This window comes from Vipera berus (genome assembly GCF_964194415.1).
Source record: "Vipera berus genome assembly, chromosome: 10".
Taxonomy (NCBI): domain Eukaryota; kingdom Metazoa; phylum Chordata; class Lepidosauria; order Squamata; family Viperidae; genus Vipera; species Vipera berus.
The window spans coordinates 20,071,580-20,088,506 of record NC_138213.1 but is presented as its reverse complement, the minus strand read 5'-3'; the positions used below and the strand labels follow the sequence as shown (position 1 = coordinate 20,088,506).

The following is a 16,927-nucleotide window of genomic DNA, read 5'->3' as shown; positions in this document are numbered from 1 at the left end:
GTATATAATAGCATTAAAAATGCCATCCCGGATAAGAAATGGTAGATGTAAAATTATGGGATATTGACAGCCAAGAATAACAAAGAAATGAAGATCCAGCAGCTCCAACTATTGAGTTGGTCTCAATTATTGATCCTTTTTCTACGAATAGAATAGAATAGAATAGAATAGAATAGAATAGAATAGAATAGAATAGAATAGAATAGAATAGAATAGAATAGAATAGAATAGAATAGAATAGAATAGAATAGAATAGAATAGAATAGGAATAAAGCTGGAAGGGACCTTGGAGGTCTTCTAGTCCAGCCCCCCACTCAAGCAGGAGAACCTATGCCAGGCATGTCAAACTTGCGAAGTCACATGATGTCGTGTGACGTATCGGAGCTTTTTCCCCATTCCCGGCAATGGGGTGGGTGCGGTTTCGGCGTGACACGTCTGGCCTGCGGGCCGGCAGTTTGACAACCCTGACCTATGCCATCTAAGACAAGTGACTGCCCAGTTTCTTTTTAAAAACCTCCAGTGATTTCTTTTTAAAAACCTCCCACGATTTCTGGAGACAAGTTGTTCCACTGGTTAACTGTCCTCACTGTTAGGAAGTTTCTCCTTAATTCCAGGTTGCTTCTCTCTTTGGTCAGTTTCCAACCATTGTTTCTTGTCCTGCCCTCTGGTGCTTTGGAGAACAACGTGACCCCCCTCTTCTTTGTGGCAGCTCCTCAAATACTGGAACACTGCTACCATGTTACCCGTTTCTTCTTTTCTTTAGACTGGCCAAACCCGAGTCCTGCAGCCGTTCTTCATAGGTTTCAGTCTCCAGGCCTTTGATCACCTTAGTTGCTCTTCTCTGAACTTTTTCCAAGGTCTCAGAGAAGAGCAACGAAGAAGATTGGTGGCTCCTGTCTGCTTGTCATATTGTGGGAGAAGGAGTCCACCAAGCAAGGATGATAGTGAAAACTCCATCTCAGGGGACCATCTCAGAGACTAGCGGCATGCAAAATGGTGGACAGTAAAGGTACCAGCTACATCCAGGGCTAGGACTGCCCCAAGCCCTCATCCCAGGGAGGTGAACCTGCTCTGTCTGATCTAGGCAGGCTTCTCGTTCTGTTTGGCCATCCTAAGGAGGAGCTAAGAGGACCAAGAAGAGGAAGAAGAGAAGATGGAGCAAGAGTAACCACCCATTCAGGTCCCCTTTGCTGTTATAAGGGAAATGAGGAGGAATTTCTGCTGCCAACTCTCCACTGCTTTAATACTCTATAACAGAGGTGGTGAACTATGGCCCTTTTATGACTTGTGGCTGGCTCAGGACTTCTGGGAGTTGAAGTCCACAAGTCATAAAAGGACCATAGTTCCCCACCCCTGCTCTATAACATAATTGCTTTCTATCTCAGATGCTTCCAGCTTTTCACCTGCCCTGTGGACAGCCTTCACTCCTGCGACTGTGGCCAAACTCTCCAATGGGAGACTGCAATGTACTGCGCTTTGTTTCATCCAAAGCTTAATATGGGGGGGTGGGGAATCTTCCCTGGCATGAGCCTTACTCATCTGAAGATAAGGAGATGCACCAACTACCAGCTGATGACTAATTTTTCACACATTTATTATTTCACTCAATTAGAACTGCACTAATCAGGCATCCGTGTTTCATGCCTCACTGTCAGGTTTGGCAGGAGGTGTGAAAACCTCCGCTTTGGTCATGACTAATTTCTGAAACACACCATCATGAGCCCTGGGCTGCTTGTCAGCAGCAAAATCAGACAAATTGCAGGAAAAAAAACCCTCAATTTCATACAACCCAGGAGGAGAACTTGCATGCATAAATCCCAGTGATGTGACCATGGGACGCAGCAGATGCATAAATGCGGGTCAGTTGCCAGGCACCCAAGATGCTATCATGGAACCATGGGGGGAGGCATCAGAATTTTGAATTCAGGTCATTGGTGACCCTGGGGAGGTCCATTGTAACTCCAAACAATCACTAAGTGGCTGGTCGTAAGTTAAGGGCTACCTGTACTTGGATCCGTTTCTCAGGCATTTCTTCATTTGTGAATTATTGTAATAAAAATATCTATATAATATTCCTACTTTGATACGTATTTTAGACTTGGTGAAAAACAATGCTCTTCTCTAGAGAGACATGCTTTTTGAAGGGACTGAGAATAAATATAAGCTAGCCAGAGGGTGAAAGCTGTCAGAAGTATGGGTCAGGACATAGTCCAGAAGCTGCAAGAAAGAGCTGTCGGCATTCCTTTTGCAAAATATTCTCCTGAAGTTTCTTTTTTACAGATTAAATGATGATTATTTCAGAGTTTTGTGTGACATGCTCTTTTCATTATTTGATAATGAGAGGTGAGAGCTATTAGCATTCAGTTACAGATAAGCAATAATACAGAGGTTTGGCCCCAGCTCAGTATGGCACTGGACAACTTTGGAATGAACACAAGACCAGCCCAAAAGTTGGCAAGGGAGAGAAGCTTTCAAGTGGATGCCAAGAAACTACACGAAGTGGCCATGAAACCACCAAGCATCAAGCTCAATGAAAGAACTTTGCTTTTTAGTGTATTTGACAACTGAAAGGTCTCTTTGCTGTTGTGCCTGATATAATAGTATTTGGTAACTGTTATCATCCCTGATTAACAAGAAACAGAATTAGCTATTTATTGTTATTTGCAGCTAAACGTATCAGCACAATTTCACTAGTCTGAAATACCTTTCTCCATCTAGTGCACTTCAGTTGTATTGAACTGCAAGCTTGCTGATCCTGCCGGAAACACATCAATATCCATAAAATGTAGAATAACAGAAACAGATGGCACCTCGGAGGTCTTCTAGTCCAACCCCTGCTCAATCAAGAATCCCTATACCATTTTGGACTAATGGCTGTTCAACCTCTTCTGGAAAACCTCCAGTGAGGGAGCACCCACAACTAATGGAGGCAAGCCGTTCCACGGCTTAATTGTTCTTACGGTCGGGAAATTTCTCCTTAGTCCTGAGTTGGATCTCTTTTCTACCCAGTACAGGTAATCCTCGACTTAACAACCACGGCTGAGCCCAAAATTTCTGTTGCTAAGCAAGACAATTAAGTGAATTTTGCCCCATTTTACAACCTTTCTTGCTACAGTTGTTAAATGAATCACTGCAGTTATTAAGTTATTCACACTGTTGTTAAGTGAATCTGGCTTCCCTATTGGACTTTGCTGGCCAGAAGGTCACAGAAGGTGATCACATGACTCCCCAAGAAAACCGTCATAAATATGAAGCAGTTGTCAAGCAACTGTATTTTGATCAGGTGACCCTGGGGATGCTGCAAAGGTCACCAAAAAAAAGGCCATGTCATTTTTTTTCAGTGTCATTGTAACTTTGAACGGCCACTCAATGAACTATTGTAAGTTGAGGACTACTGTACTTCTGTCCTGCCCTCAGATGCTTTGAAAAGTAGGTTGACTCTCCCTTCTTTCTGATAACGCTTAAGTACCAGAAGACAGCTACCATGTCACCACTAATCCTTCTCTTCGATAGACTACCTCGTTCCTTTAACCGCTCATTATAGAGTTTGGTCTCTAGACCCCTTTTATTGTCCTTTTTTTTTTACTCTGGGCACAACAGCACACATCAAAAATGAAATTTAGTTGCCCGCTCTCAAAGTGAAACACATACGTGACACACACCTACAACATACTATATATAACATATGTATAGACCCACAGCCCTACATATACATAACAAATAAACATTATTCACTGTCCATCTTGAATACATAATGGAAGGAGGAAGCTTGAGAGTTGCTGTATGGAATGCAACTATGGCTGAATCTGGATGTTCTGCTACGGATACCTCGAAGCCCCCTCCTCCCAGAAGGTAGCAAGGAAAACAGGTCGTGAAAAGGATGAGTAGTGTCCGAGATAATCTTACGGACCCTGCTCAAGCAACACTTCTGTGTCATGTCCTGGATGGGAGGGAGGGAACTGCCAAGGATCTTTTGGGCCATCCTCACCACTCTCTGCACCGCCTTCCTGTCTGAAGCAGGGATGCTTCCAAACCAGACTGTGATGGTATATGACAGGATTCTCTCTATCGTCCCCCTGTAGAAAGTGGTCAGAACAGGGGAAGGAAGATGTGCTTTTCTCATGCGACGCAGAAAAGCAACACAGTTGCTCTTATCTGCCCACATTCTAGGGTCTCAGCCTCTTTTTTGTAATGGAGTATTACAAGTCTGGCCTCACTAGGGCACCACTAGACCTGTGGTGCCACAGTGGTTAGAATATGGTATTGCAAGCTAACTCTGCCCACAGCTATGAATTCATTTCAAGTCTGCAAGATCCTTCTGAATTTTGAGTCTATTTTCCAGTATTCTGATATTTTTAACAAACCCATATTGGCTTCGAATTATTGATTTGCCTGTTTCTAGGTGCTCTCAGATCTGATGCTTGATTATTTTTTCCAGGATTTTCCCAGATATTGATGTCAGGCTGATTGGTTTATAGTTTCCTGGATTCACTTTTTCTCCCTTTTTGAAGAATGGTGCCACATCAACTTTTTTCCAGTCTTCTTGGCAGTTCCGTGCTCCAAGAGCTCTGAAAAATTTTGTCCACTGGTTCCAAGATCACATCTGCCAGCTCGTTCAGAACCCTGGGATGCAATCCCTCTGGTCCCAGCAATTTGAATTCATCCAGATTGGATAGATATCTCTTACCACTTTCCTGCCTATTTTGTCCTGTTCTATCTTTCATTGTACTGCTTTTGATAGGTTGAACTATTTTTTCCTTTTGCATAAAGACAGATACAAAGAATGATTAAGCAGCTCTGTTTTCTCCCTGCTACATGTCAACTCCTTGCCATCTTTTCCCATTAGTGGACTGATCATTTCTTTGACTTTTTTCTTGTTTTTCACATGCTGAAACTTTTTTTTAGTATTTTGACATTTGTTGCAAGTTCATTCTGAGTCTTAGCTTGCCCGACTTTATCCTTGCAGATTCAGGCTATTTGCTGGTATTATGTTTTAGCTATATGTCCCTCTTTCCATTGTTTATACCTGTCCTTTCTGTCCCTCAGTTTATCAGATAATTCTTCATGCAACCATGCTGATTTAGTCTGGGGTTCTTGTCTTTCTTTCTCTGTAGAATTGTGTTAGACTGGGCTTTTATAATCTCATTTTTCAGAGTTTCCCAAGAATCTTGAGCTAGTAGATTATAGAAGCCAATGCCCAACATAGCTGAATATTAACAAGTTAAGAAAGGATAACAAAACATGAAGCTTTAAATCCTATGATTAAAATCACAACTCTGTAAGCATTCAGATTTTGAATTAGAGTGTTAATAACAAAACTGGAATGCTAACATAGAGAACCTTGCAAATTTCCATTTTTTCCTATAAAGAATAGCTTTGATTTTGGTCCCAAATTTATCTCAGGAGAATAATCTTTTTATTCAAAATACCAAGAATTCTCCCTAATTTCAAAACATTGAATTAAATGTGATGTGATCTGTGCAGACACCAACATGGTGTTGCTTGGTCTCTGCTGGGACCCATTTAATTGGAAAGGGATCAATTGGAGTAAAATGGACTGGATTCACACTCAACCATAAACCAGTTTCTAAATCTCAAAGCTGAGTTCACCTCATGCTAAATCAATTCCTCAACCACCATCAATAGTGCAAAGCAGCAACCCTTGTGTAAGAACAGGCTATTCGTGTTGCAATGCCTGGAGACTATTGTCTTGAGGGCAGCATGGCAAACACAAATGTTGACTATCCTTGGCATGAATAATACCAAAGGATGGTGAAAATGGCGAGGCCTCAGAGCCCTGTTAACCGCCCTGAGTCCTTCGGGAGAAGGGCGGTATAGAAATTGAATTAATAATAATAATAATAATCTTCCTGGCTGATTCTTCCTCCTCTCCTTGGTATCTTTTTTTCTCTCTTTACTCCTGCTTTCTTCGCATTTCCACAGCTAATTTAATCCTGACATTTCCACCACTGAAGAAAATAAATAAGATGCCGTTCACCTTTCACCATGACTGAGGATGATTGGGTGAATCCTTGCCTGCTATAACATCCTAAATGAAAAACTTTCCAGGGGAAGTGAAGTGGTTTTATATATCTTCCCCTCTTGGCTTCCTAATACTCTGGAAGGTCAGGCTCCTCACAGATTTGTAGCACGCAAAGCATACAAACACACACCCCATTTGCATTGCTTACACTCCTTCTTTTCCTTAATCACATTTACTTGCCCTTAATGACAAAGCCAAAGTTGGCTGGCCACTGAGTAGTAGGATGGATGTGGCTGAGCCAAGCAACAGGAACAAAACAAGTAATTATGAAAAGCACTGAAATCTGCAACTTTCCTTTTGTTCTTCCGGGGGAATTTTTACCCCATCAAAATCACTATTTCTGAAGCTCCACCAAGCAATCCACAAGTTTGTCCGGACTTCAATTGCTTCAGGAGTGGCTCCTTTCCTTTGCACAGAGCCACGTTTCCTTTTGTCCAGAAACCACTAAACCGGAACGCTGTTTATATAGCAAGGCTTCTTCCTCCATTAGTTCACTGTAAATGCTTTTTAGACACATGCAGGAACATAAAAGATAAGGTGGCTCTTAATTGTGCAATGAAAAGGTCTGGCTCTGTGCATATATCATGTTTCCTCCTCAAAGTAAGTTGGGGGGAGGGGAGGGAGAGGGAGAGAGGTAAATAATGTGAATCTATCTTGGATTTCTTCCTTCTGGTGCAGCTTCATCCATTCGTGACATTTGGCAGAAAAGAGGCAGCATTTTCAAATCAAGTGCAGGGTCTGCTAACAACCTCAGCAGCTCCTCTTGGTTTCCTTGACAGCAGGGTGGGAATGGCTAGTCCTGCCTTCTTCTGGGGACCTTCAATAGCCTGCCCATCCATAGGCCATACTCTGCAGAGCTTCTTGTTCAAACTTGGTCTCAGAAGCTGCCCTCGGGCTGGACACTCGAATCCGGCTCACACCCTGGCATTGCACCCACACGTTTTCCTGGGCAGAAGGATCTTCCCAGTGCAGCTGTGCTCCTCTTGACAAACTCTTCTGCATAATGGTGGAAGCGGAGTCCCTGTACCCTTCAACGCAGGCTTGACTTGCAGGCTCCATCCCTGAACGTGGTTTCTGCTGGCTGTGAGGGGAGGGAGACATGCTGAGGTCCAATAATGCCCAGAGGGTACCAGAGATGGGAAGCACAAACACAGCAATTTTTAAAATTCAGAATAACAAAAGATTTCTCTAAAGATACCAACCAGGGTGGTGGACGGGGTGGAGGGTAGAACTGTATCTTATTAGCTTGGCTGAAGAGCAGCTAACACGGAGATCCACTCTAAAATCAGGAATCTGGTAGCACCTTTTGTGACTAATAGAATTTCTTAATAGGCTTTTGTGTAGATTTGTGCCTTGTAATAGAATTTGCTGGTCAGATTAAGTGCTACAGACCCCTCCTGAATACCTACTACAGACTAAACAGCTCTTCTCTATTTAAACTTCAAGCTGAGCATCACAATTAAAAAACATAAAAATATATTTTTCCTTCTTCCCTCTTCAAGCCTTTTCTTTTTATGCTATGTCTATCATCAAACACAATCCTGTCTCTTCTGCCTATGCTCCATGTTAAAGAAATGTTACAGGTTGATGAGAAAAAGAAGGAAGAGGAAGACAGGGGAAGATAATTTAAAATAAAAAAATCCTCCTTAACAGCAAATTATCCAGCAAATATTTAGTGTTCTCGCTAGAACTGAAAAGATAAGCATAAATCATTGTCTTTCAGGTTATCCCAATTCAGCCCAATATGGAATTCTTGTTAATTTCCAAAGAAATTATAGCAGCCAATACATATTTTACGCAACACACATTTTCTTCAACAATCAATGAAAGGTAAGAAAGAAGCTAAGGCAAAATCAGAATTCACATTTCACTTACAGCTCGGGAATTTATAAATAAATCATCTCCACAGGGTGATTGATGTCCCTCCATAAATAATTAATCTCTGACCTTCCATTATGGAGCTGTCTAAATTTTTCACCCTGGGAACAAGCGTACAATAAATCTTCAGATGCCAGAAAGAGAGGACAAAACAGGGCATGTTAATATTCTTTTATATATCTGCCATATGTTTGTTTTTATTCAGCATTATTGGCTTGGTATTGATTAGGTATCCTGGAGGGTTAATTATCCAAGATATACCTTCCTCCCCCACGAAAGCCTGTGGTTGGTTATGAAGGAATCAAACTTTCAGAGGATCATGGCTAGAATATTGGAAGATCCACACACGTTCGCATATACAGAGGATGCACTTCTTTATGTGGGAAAAGCCCCACTCATGAGCTCCACTGCAGACTCTTCCCCCTTTCCTGATCCACGTGTATGTTCAAGGCTTGGCCCAGTTAACTGGGAAAGCCATGCATTGTTCTCCAATATGGAGAAACTTTTCAAGGTCTCCGCCTAGGACAGGGGTGGGGGACAATGACCCCTTTATGACTTGTGGACTTCAACTCCCAGAATGGCTGGCTCAGGAATTCTGGGAGTTGAAGTCCACAAGTCATAAAGGGGCCATTGTCCCCCACCTCTTTCTTAGAACAAAGAGCAAATCTCCAGATGCGAAGGGAATTGATGAGGCAGAAGGAGAACCAAGAGAGGAAGGATGTGGCCAGGGTTGTTCCAATCTAGGAAGATTTCTTAGTGGTCAGTGGTTCCTCCAACTGCATGCAGGGCCACCAGGGTAGTGCAAAACAGTACTCTATGAGTGGCATAAAGAACGGAATCCAGGGCTCTGATCCCCACATACAGAGACAAGATATTCCCACAGCCTCTCTTTTCTAGCATACTTCAAGGTGGAGCCTAACTTTGCTGCACCTTCCCCACAGTCATCCTGCTGCAGAGGCTGTGAGAATGGCCCATCTCCAAGGGATGCCCTCCGTGGAGTACCTACATGAGCCCACATTGGGTTTAGACTCTCTGCATCCAGGGCGATGCTCAGCACTCATTGGCAAACAGGAGAGCTTCTCTTGAGAACAAGAAGTGTCAGAACCCATTTCTTGCTAGCAACGATGACACATCCTTCATTTGACTGGGACCTTCTTCCTCTGCTCTTCAGAGTCTGGGCAACTCTCGCTTCAGATGTATTTTTTTCCTCGCTGACCCAAAGTGCCTGCTGTTCTGAGGCATATTTTTAAAAAAGCGAAAAAATGTACCAAGCCAAACTGTCAAATAGAACAGTTGCTGGAGGTTTCTGCACAGTTGTAGCCTGACCCCGAACACCACAAAAAAATTGCCTCAGATATTCCAGTTAACTGGGTCCCAATATATGCCAGAATAACTCCACCAGTCTCTCACAAATTAAATGTCAAAATAAATTTGTGTTTAGGAGGAGATTCGCACTTAGCCGACTCAGTCTATATGTCGGTATCCGGCAGCTACAAGTCACAAATTTTAGAGACTTACGTAATTACATGGCACCAACGCCGCCACCCTGCAAATAGCTGTATTTTCTCCTCCTGAGAAAAAGACATGGGATGGAAAGAAAGTGGGAAGGGAGTCAGATTGTGTAGCCCTGAGCCGTCCTGAATTGCACAGTTCCAGGAACTTTCCAAGCCCTTTACAGCGATGGCCATAGAAAGCAGCTGCCTTTTCTGTGGTGTCATCAAGCAATATACCTTATTTATTTATTGCAATTTATTATGGCCACTTATTCCACAAGACTCTGGATGGCTTACAGCAATTGTCCCTGTAGTGTATGCTGGGCTGGCATACACGTGTAGCAGCCGCATCAGGAAGCGTGGAGCTGGACAGCTCCGTGCAGGAACTACTTCGGTGGGAAAGCCGGATTTAAAGGGATTGGCCGCCTGGCCAGCGGGAAACCAGGGTTCAAACCTATTGGTCAGGCATTCACCTGGGCAGGTATAAAGCATGCCCAGGTAACCGTTGTCCGGCAGTTCAGGCTACGCTACCACCAATAAAGATTATACACACACCTACACCTGCGTCTCATCGATCCGCGAACCTGACTTAACAGTCCCTATCTTTCCAGTTTTGTGGTGGACTGGCCGGGGGGGGGGGGGGGGGAGAGGAAATGGTTCCATGCAAAGAACAGGCATGTGGAGCTCCATTTGCGTGAGTGACAGGCATGCTCACCCCACGCATAAATGGAGATACATAGGTTTTTAAAAAGAAAGAAGATATCGCAGCCCTGACTAAAAACAACCATACTAAAACAAACGCAACAAGGCTCCAGAGGCACACCACCCCCAAGGCTTGGGAACAGAGCCAGACGACCTCCTGACTCTGCGTTCTAGGCAACTCACATGGACCTGCCCAGTCACAGTCCAGTTCCAAGCGACTTTATTTGCTGTATTGCATGAATACTCTTCACTGTGGTCCTATGGATGGCCTACCTTCCCTCCTTCCAACCCAACAGGGCTACCTGAGCAGCCATTGGCATCTTCAACAAGGTTGAGAAGTGTTTGGCTGTTCTCACTTCGAGACAGGCTTGAATAAGAGCTCTCACTTGTGGTCAGTCTGATTCACTCTGTGGTGCTCCAATTGTCACATCTGGTGCTTCGTCTCTTGAAGCGCCTTGGAAAACCCAGGAAAACCCATGGGAAACCCATGTGCATCATGAGATCAGCACAGGGAGAGGGCCACATGGGACTAGCCCAGCCCAGGGCCTCAGTTACCTGCTTATGGCAGACTACAACCAGGATCTCAGCTAAGCTGCCTGCCAAATCCTGAGAGAAGATAACATTCCTTGGCCTAACAAACCTTACCAGCATTACCTGTCAATTCTTCTTTTCTTCCAAAGGTGTTTTTGGCATGGGATACAAATCTCATCTGCATCAATGGAAGTTTCCCACTGAGAAAAAAAAGTTTTCTGTTGCAACAGAAGAGAAGAAAAAATTCAAATTCCTTCCGCTCCTCTCCAAGCATTCTAGAAGTGTGTAAATACAAGATTAAATCTTCTTTTTCAGACTGCTTTCATTTAGGTCTATAGAAACTGCCGAGAAACCTGTTACACCTTATGCTGTGCATTCTCTTTCTCTCACTTCAAGCAGCTCCAAAACTTCAGACAAGAGGAAGCAGGAAAATGTGAGATTTCCCCCCAGCTTGGAGGTTTCCAGTGCCGCACACTTCAGACTTCCCCACTTCTATCACCCACCATTAGAAAGCAGAGAGATGATTTTAAAAAGGCAAATGCAAATTCAAAATCCATCTAGAAAAGAAGATTCAAATGAAAATTTGCAAACCGAGTTTCATTTGATTAGGCAGTCTAACTTCAGTGGAGTATTTCTCCTGTTTTTCTTTACTCATTCTCACCCAATCTGATATAAGAAAATTTGCTTTCATTGTTTTTCCCCCCTGAAACAGAATATTGGAGAAAATCAGTGACAGGAGGAGGAGGAGGAGGAGGAGGAGGAGGAGGAGGATTAATTTTATTTGCAGCTCAAATCCCAGTGAGAGCTGGCCTGAAAGCATGGCCAAATGTCCTTCATACGCACAATCGTCTCTTCGGCCATCTGCAGCCCCCCTCAAGATGTGGGGCAGGGAGGCTTCAAATGGATGGAAAGATACGGAGTTCAAAATAAGGGAAAACTCTTCGTTTAAAGAAATCTAGGAAGAACTTTAAAACAGAAAGAGGCAGAAAAGCAGAAGCCTTCTTCCTGGAGGGTGAACGCATCCGAGAAACTGCAAGGCACATCTGGGCAAAGCATGAAAGCAAACTCTGCTTCTCCATCGGGACTCCATTTTGCAGCAGAATTTCAGACCACCTTCGGTTACGCTAGTTCTATATTATAAATTCACGTATAAAGAAATCAGTAGGATCTGCAGGTGGAAGATTTCTGAGAAGCCGCCAAAAAGCTTCCACTTTCGGCAACTTCGAGGAGGGCAACAGCAGGAGGCGGCTGGCGGAGAAGGCTAACTGGTAATAAATGGATAGAAAGAAATCAAATAAAGAATTATGGATTACACTGCAAATCAAGCATCAAATGCAAATTTCGCATCTTCAAGATTTGTCTCTGCTCGCCTTGCATCTGGTCAGGCGCTACGGAATCAGAGTCAGTCAGAATTCAGTGGGGAACAGGTCCAAATAGATCACCAAGGAACCGGAGGGAAGGATCCGGGAAGAGCAAACCTTGCAAAACCACGATTTAGACAAAGCTTTGAACCAGAGGGAGAAGAAGAGCAAAATGGCCACCCAAGCCAGAATAGGTAAGTGGGATCCACTTTTGCAGGAAATCGATCCTGCATCACTCCAGAAAACTGGTTCCAGCTGGTTGAGATTAAACAGAAGCAAATATCCCCAAAGAAAAGCTGCCTCTCCTGAAGTATCTGGCACCTTTCGAAAAGTTTTTTGGGTTTTTTTTTTGCTGGTAATAATTTGGGCTACACCTGTTATGAATCAGATCTGCTGTGTCTCTCCATCCACGGACATAGCTGCCAAAATAAACTGCATAAGAATTCTGAGAGTTGATCCACACATTTTGGCACATTTTATGAACAAATACTGTGCATAAAAACCAGTGAGGTTTTTGTATGTACCTTCTAGCTGACACCTTTTGGCACAGGGAAGGAGAGCAGGATGCAACGGAGTCTAACTGCAAGCTGATGTGTCCAAATCCCATTTAGACACCAAGATCAGAGGAATCACATCACTCATAAAAAGGCACCAGTGAAAGGGAAAAGAGTTTTCAGTCAAATCTACGTGGCAAACTCTTTGTTTATCTCAAAAGTCAGCTACAACAGATCTTCCCATTAAGATCCCTAGAAACAAAAAAGGATCATGGTTCTTTAGGACCCATCTAGTGCAGACATGTCAAACTTGCGGCGTCACGTGACATTGCGCAACGGATCGGCATGGTTTTGCCATTGCCGGCAATGGGGCGGGCGCGGCTTCCGGATGACATGTCCGGCCCGTGGGCCGGCAGTTTGACACCCCTGACTAATGGACCATGGATGAACATCCAAGCATCCATGATTTGAGACACTAAAATTACAATTCAAAGCATGCCAAAGGATGGGGATTGACTGACCTTCAAGGGTTGCAGGAACTGCTCTGCTGCCTCTTTTTAAAAAATATTTTAGAATCAGGGTTGATGAAATGGGCTTCCAACCGTTATGGATTATATTGCATTCTTTTTACTTAAAACCTTTTTGTCCTCAACAAATCGGTATTCATTCCCTAATAAATTCACTTATACTAAGGACAACAGAAGCACGTTCCATTTTTAGTTCTGTAATCATGAGAATCCTAAATTTAAATAGGTTTAATATATGCACTGTGCATTCAGAATATACCATTTGTAAACAAAAACAAGACTTAGCAATTTTCTTGCAGAAATTGTCTGCTTCAGAATGAAATTATACCCATGATTATCTAAAGTCTATGGTTCCATCCTTCGGTTCCATTCATTGTGTTGCCATCATTACGGACTTCTGACATCCTAATGAAGGTCACACTGATACCTTTCAGGAAGGCACAAGGCTTAACAGGGCAGGGATTTTTCAATGCAACATAATTCTTTGGATTTGCAAACGGTGCCGTAGTGCATCAGATACAAATATAATTTTTAATCTTATGAAAGTGCATATTGATATGCAATTTTTAAGGAGAGTATTTGAGTTTGGCCTGTCAAGATCTCAGAGGTAGTATTTCAGCCAATACCCCTTCCCAACAATGACATGCTATCTATGATGCAACAGACTGTGTAACAGTCAGCTTTGAGGGCAAGGTAGGAGGAGAGGGTAAGACAGACCATGCGTCGATGGTGTAGCAAGTTGTTTAAAATTATGGTCACTAACCAGTGTGTCTGCTGGCGATTATGGAGAGGCACCCGACCTCTGCTCCAGACTGATAAATATCTAGGGCCTTTCTAGTTCAAACAATGACTTCATTGTTATGACCTGATGAGTATAAATCTTGCAAGAATCTGCAGCCTGTGATAAACACATTTGTATCAGGTACACATCCTTACACTTTTCCCAAAGGACCCTGTTGAGCATCTTTGAACTTCTAGTGATGAGTAAACCTCCTTCACTCAACCCATTAATCACTAATTGGATTAGCCAGTGAGCATTGATTCCCTTACTATCAGATCATGCAAAGATTTTTAGAGAAACATCAAAGGGATAGGAGGCCTTAGCTTTTTTCTTACCCTTTGGGCTCTTTTCACTTGGGCTGTCTCCAAATCCTCACACAGATTTCTACCAAACATGGGGGAAATTCTATTCCTGCCTCCTGCTACACATTTTTAGGGGGATCAGGAAGTGGCCAGGTAGAACATTGCACAGGGTTATAAAAATGATCACTGGGTAGATAAACCCGAACTGCTTTTGGTTAGTGATTCTCAACCTCAGAAAATTTAAGATGTGTGAACTTTAACTCCCAGAATTCCCCATCCAGCATGCCTGGACTTCAACTCCCACAATTTCCCAGCCAGCATTCTCGGAGTTGAAATCCACACATCTTAAAAGTTGCCGAGATTGGGAAGCATTAACTGAATCACAGTTTAATCAAATGGCCCTGTTTTCTGGGACTTACATCAAAAGTTGAGTGACATTAAATATGGGCTGGATGTACACAACAGAAAAGGCTAAAATGAGATGTGACGAGTGTGCAACAATTAGGTTGCATTTCTGCAAAAGGCCTCTCAGCATAAAGTCAAATGGAAGAAAACAGGGAAACACTGAGTGGCACTTAAAAATATCCACCCTGCTCCTAATCAGTTTCACAGAGTTGGCAAAGGAGCACTTCCCACTGGCATATGCCCAGCTGGGCACTAGTCCTGGCATTCGGAATGCACTTTTCATAAAGTGCACGGCAGAAAAACAGAGGCACCCACTGCCTTCAACAAGTTGAGCCTTGAGAGGCAGCTTCTGATTCAGAAGGCTGAATGAAAAATTAAATAGAAACTGTGTAGACCTCAGTAAGTCTGTGCGTAATCATACTTGGATGTCTGAAGCAATGCAGTAGGCTTCCTCAGGAGTAAGGCCGATGGAGGAGACCAGAACTGACTTATCAACAAACTGCTAATATCAACTGGTTGCCATCCCATTCCCTCTAGCCTGGCAGCAAAGGAAACAGGGACTTCTAAATCAATTCTTCCCACATTTAATTTAAATTAATGATTGATCGGCTGCATTCAGACAAGCCTAATCCGGTTATCTTGTCAACCCATTTTCTAAGTTCGTGCAATATAATACTGAGTTACATAGTGGCCAACCAGCCTGGGTTCCCACAATATGCTAAGCTGGAAAAATAAAGCAACCACATCCAGCCCTAAGCAGGTAAGCATCTGATAGATCTTCACCGGGAAGACTCAACTAAGCGTCCAGAGCGAAGGCATCTACATCCCGGACCTTAATCTGCGGGACACGCATCCCGCAATCGACCGGCCGTCAGACGGAGACACCAAAGCCTTCTCAAGCCCCAAGAGCGGATGCTTAAGGGCGTCTTGCTGACCTTCGGGAATCCCGTCCGCCCCGTCCCCGAATTTGGACCCGCAACGCACAACTCCGACCCAGAGGCTGAGAGGCAAGACGGTCCGACGCGGCCGCCCGCCCGCCCGCCCGCGAGTTTTCCCACGGTCCGCGCCAAGCCCACCCCGAGGTGGTCGACACAAGGCTCAGTCAGCTCCACGGGTGGGGACCGGGAGCCGAGGAAGAGCCGCGCAACGGGAGGCTGGGCGCTTCGGAAAGGAGATTTTAGGTCCGAGTCGGCGGGGAGCTCCCGGGGCGCCTGCCGCCCCCCTCCCCCCTTCCTGGCTGAGGCTAAAAACTTTCTTCGGAAGCCGCCCCGCCTTCCCGCCTCGGCTTCGCGGCCCCCCGGGTCACCCCCAGGCGCGAACTTGCGGCCAAAAGGCAGCTGGCCGGCTTCGAGGGCTGCCGTCGCACCGGAGACTTTCCCGGCCCCGGAGCCAGGCGTGGCGAGCGGTCGCGCGGAGTTCCGCAGGCCCCGCGGACAGCCCTCTGGCCGCCTCCGCCCGACGCGTGCCGGCCGGGACAGGGCAGCGAGCGCCGCCGGCCCGGAGCCGGCAAAGGAGCCGCTACTGACCTGGGTGGGGCGCCCCGCCGTCCGCGCTGGCCCCAGCCGAGCGCTCAGGCGCCGCGCATCTCGCCGGTGCCCGGTCTGCCTCCGCCGCCCTCGCCGTCGATGGCCAGCGGCCGCCCGGCTCCCGTGCCTGCCGGACGAGCCGCGAGCGAGGACCCTGCGCGGAAGAGCCGGGCGCCAGGGGAGCCGGGGCCGGCAGCGGCTGGATGGGCTGGCGGGCGGGGCGGGGCGGGGCTGCCTTGCCTGCCGCCGCCTTCTTGGAAGCTGCCGGCGAAGAGCTGCTCTCCGCGCCGCAGGCAGACCGAGGAGGCCGCCGCCGCCGCCGCCTCCTCCTCCGCCGCCGCCGCCTGCCCCTCCCTCCGCCTCCGCCATAGCAACCCGCAGGAAAGCCGCCCACCCCCCGCCAGGCCGACGCGGGGGGCTGAAGCGGCGCCCTCCGCCCCGGCGCCCTCCTTCCGGTCAGCTGCGCTTGGCGCGCGGGCGGGGAAGGCGCGCCGGGGACGCCCAGCCGCTTCGGCTGAGGGAAGGTCCGGGGCGAGCGGGCGCCGGTGGGGCGCAGGTGTGGCGCGGCCCTCCCCTCCCCTCCCCTCCTCGGGCGGCACCTGCCGGGCCGCGCGCCCGCTCGCCCACTCCGCGCCGACGAGCCTTCCCGCCCCTCAGCGCCACGCGGCTCCCTCCCAAAGTTGCCAGAAGTCGCAAGTTCCGCGAAGGCGCGGCCGCCGCCAACTTCGGCGCGCGCTCGGGAGTCCGGAGCAGGAGCGCGGCGGAGGGAGCAGCGCCCCGGCCCGCCGGCGCCGCCCAGCGCCCCGCTCTGCCTCTAGCCCCGCTTCTCCCTCCGCGGCGGAGAGCTGGCCGGGGACCCCGCCGACGGCAGGAGACCCGCCGCC

The 16,927-nt window shown here is 46.3% G+C and overlaps 1 protein-coding gene across 1 annotated transcript in view; it reads right to left on the bottom strand.

Annotated features, from left to right (window-relative positions):
• CHST8 (carbohydrate sulfotransferase 8) overlaps positions 1-16,233 on the bottom strand; it is a 321,308-nt gene extending 305,075 nt beyond the window's left edge. Inside the window, exon 1 of the mRNA XM_081335812.1 lies at positions 16,044-16,233. The gene's annotated coding sequence lies outside the window, so the exon portion shown is untranslated. The remainder of the gene's footprint in view (positions 1-16,043) is intronic.
• Between the last annotated feature and the right edge of the window lie 694 nt (positions 16,234-16,927).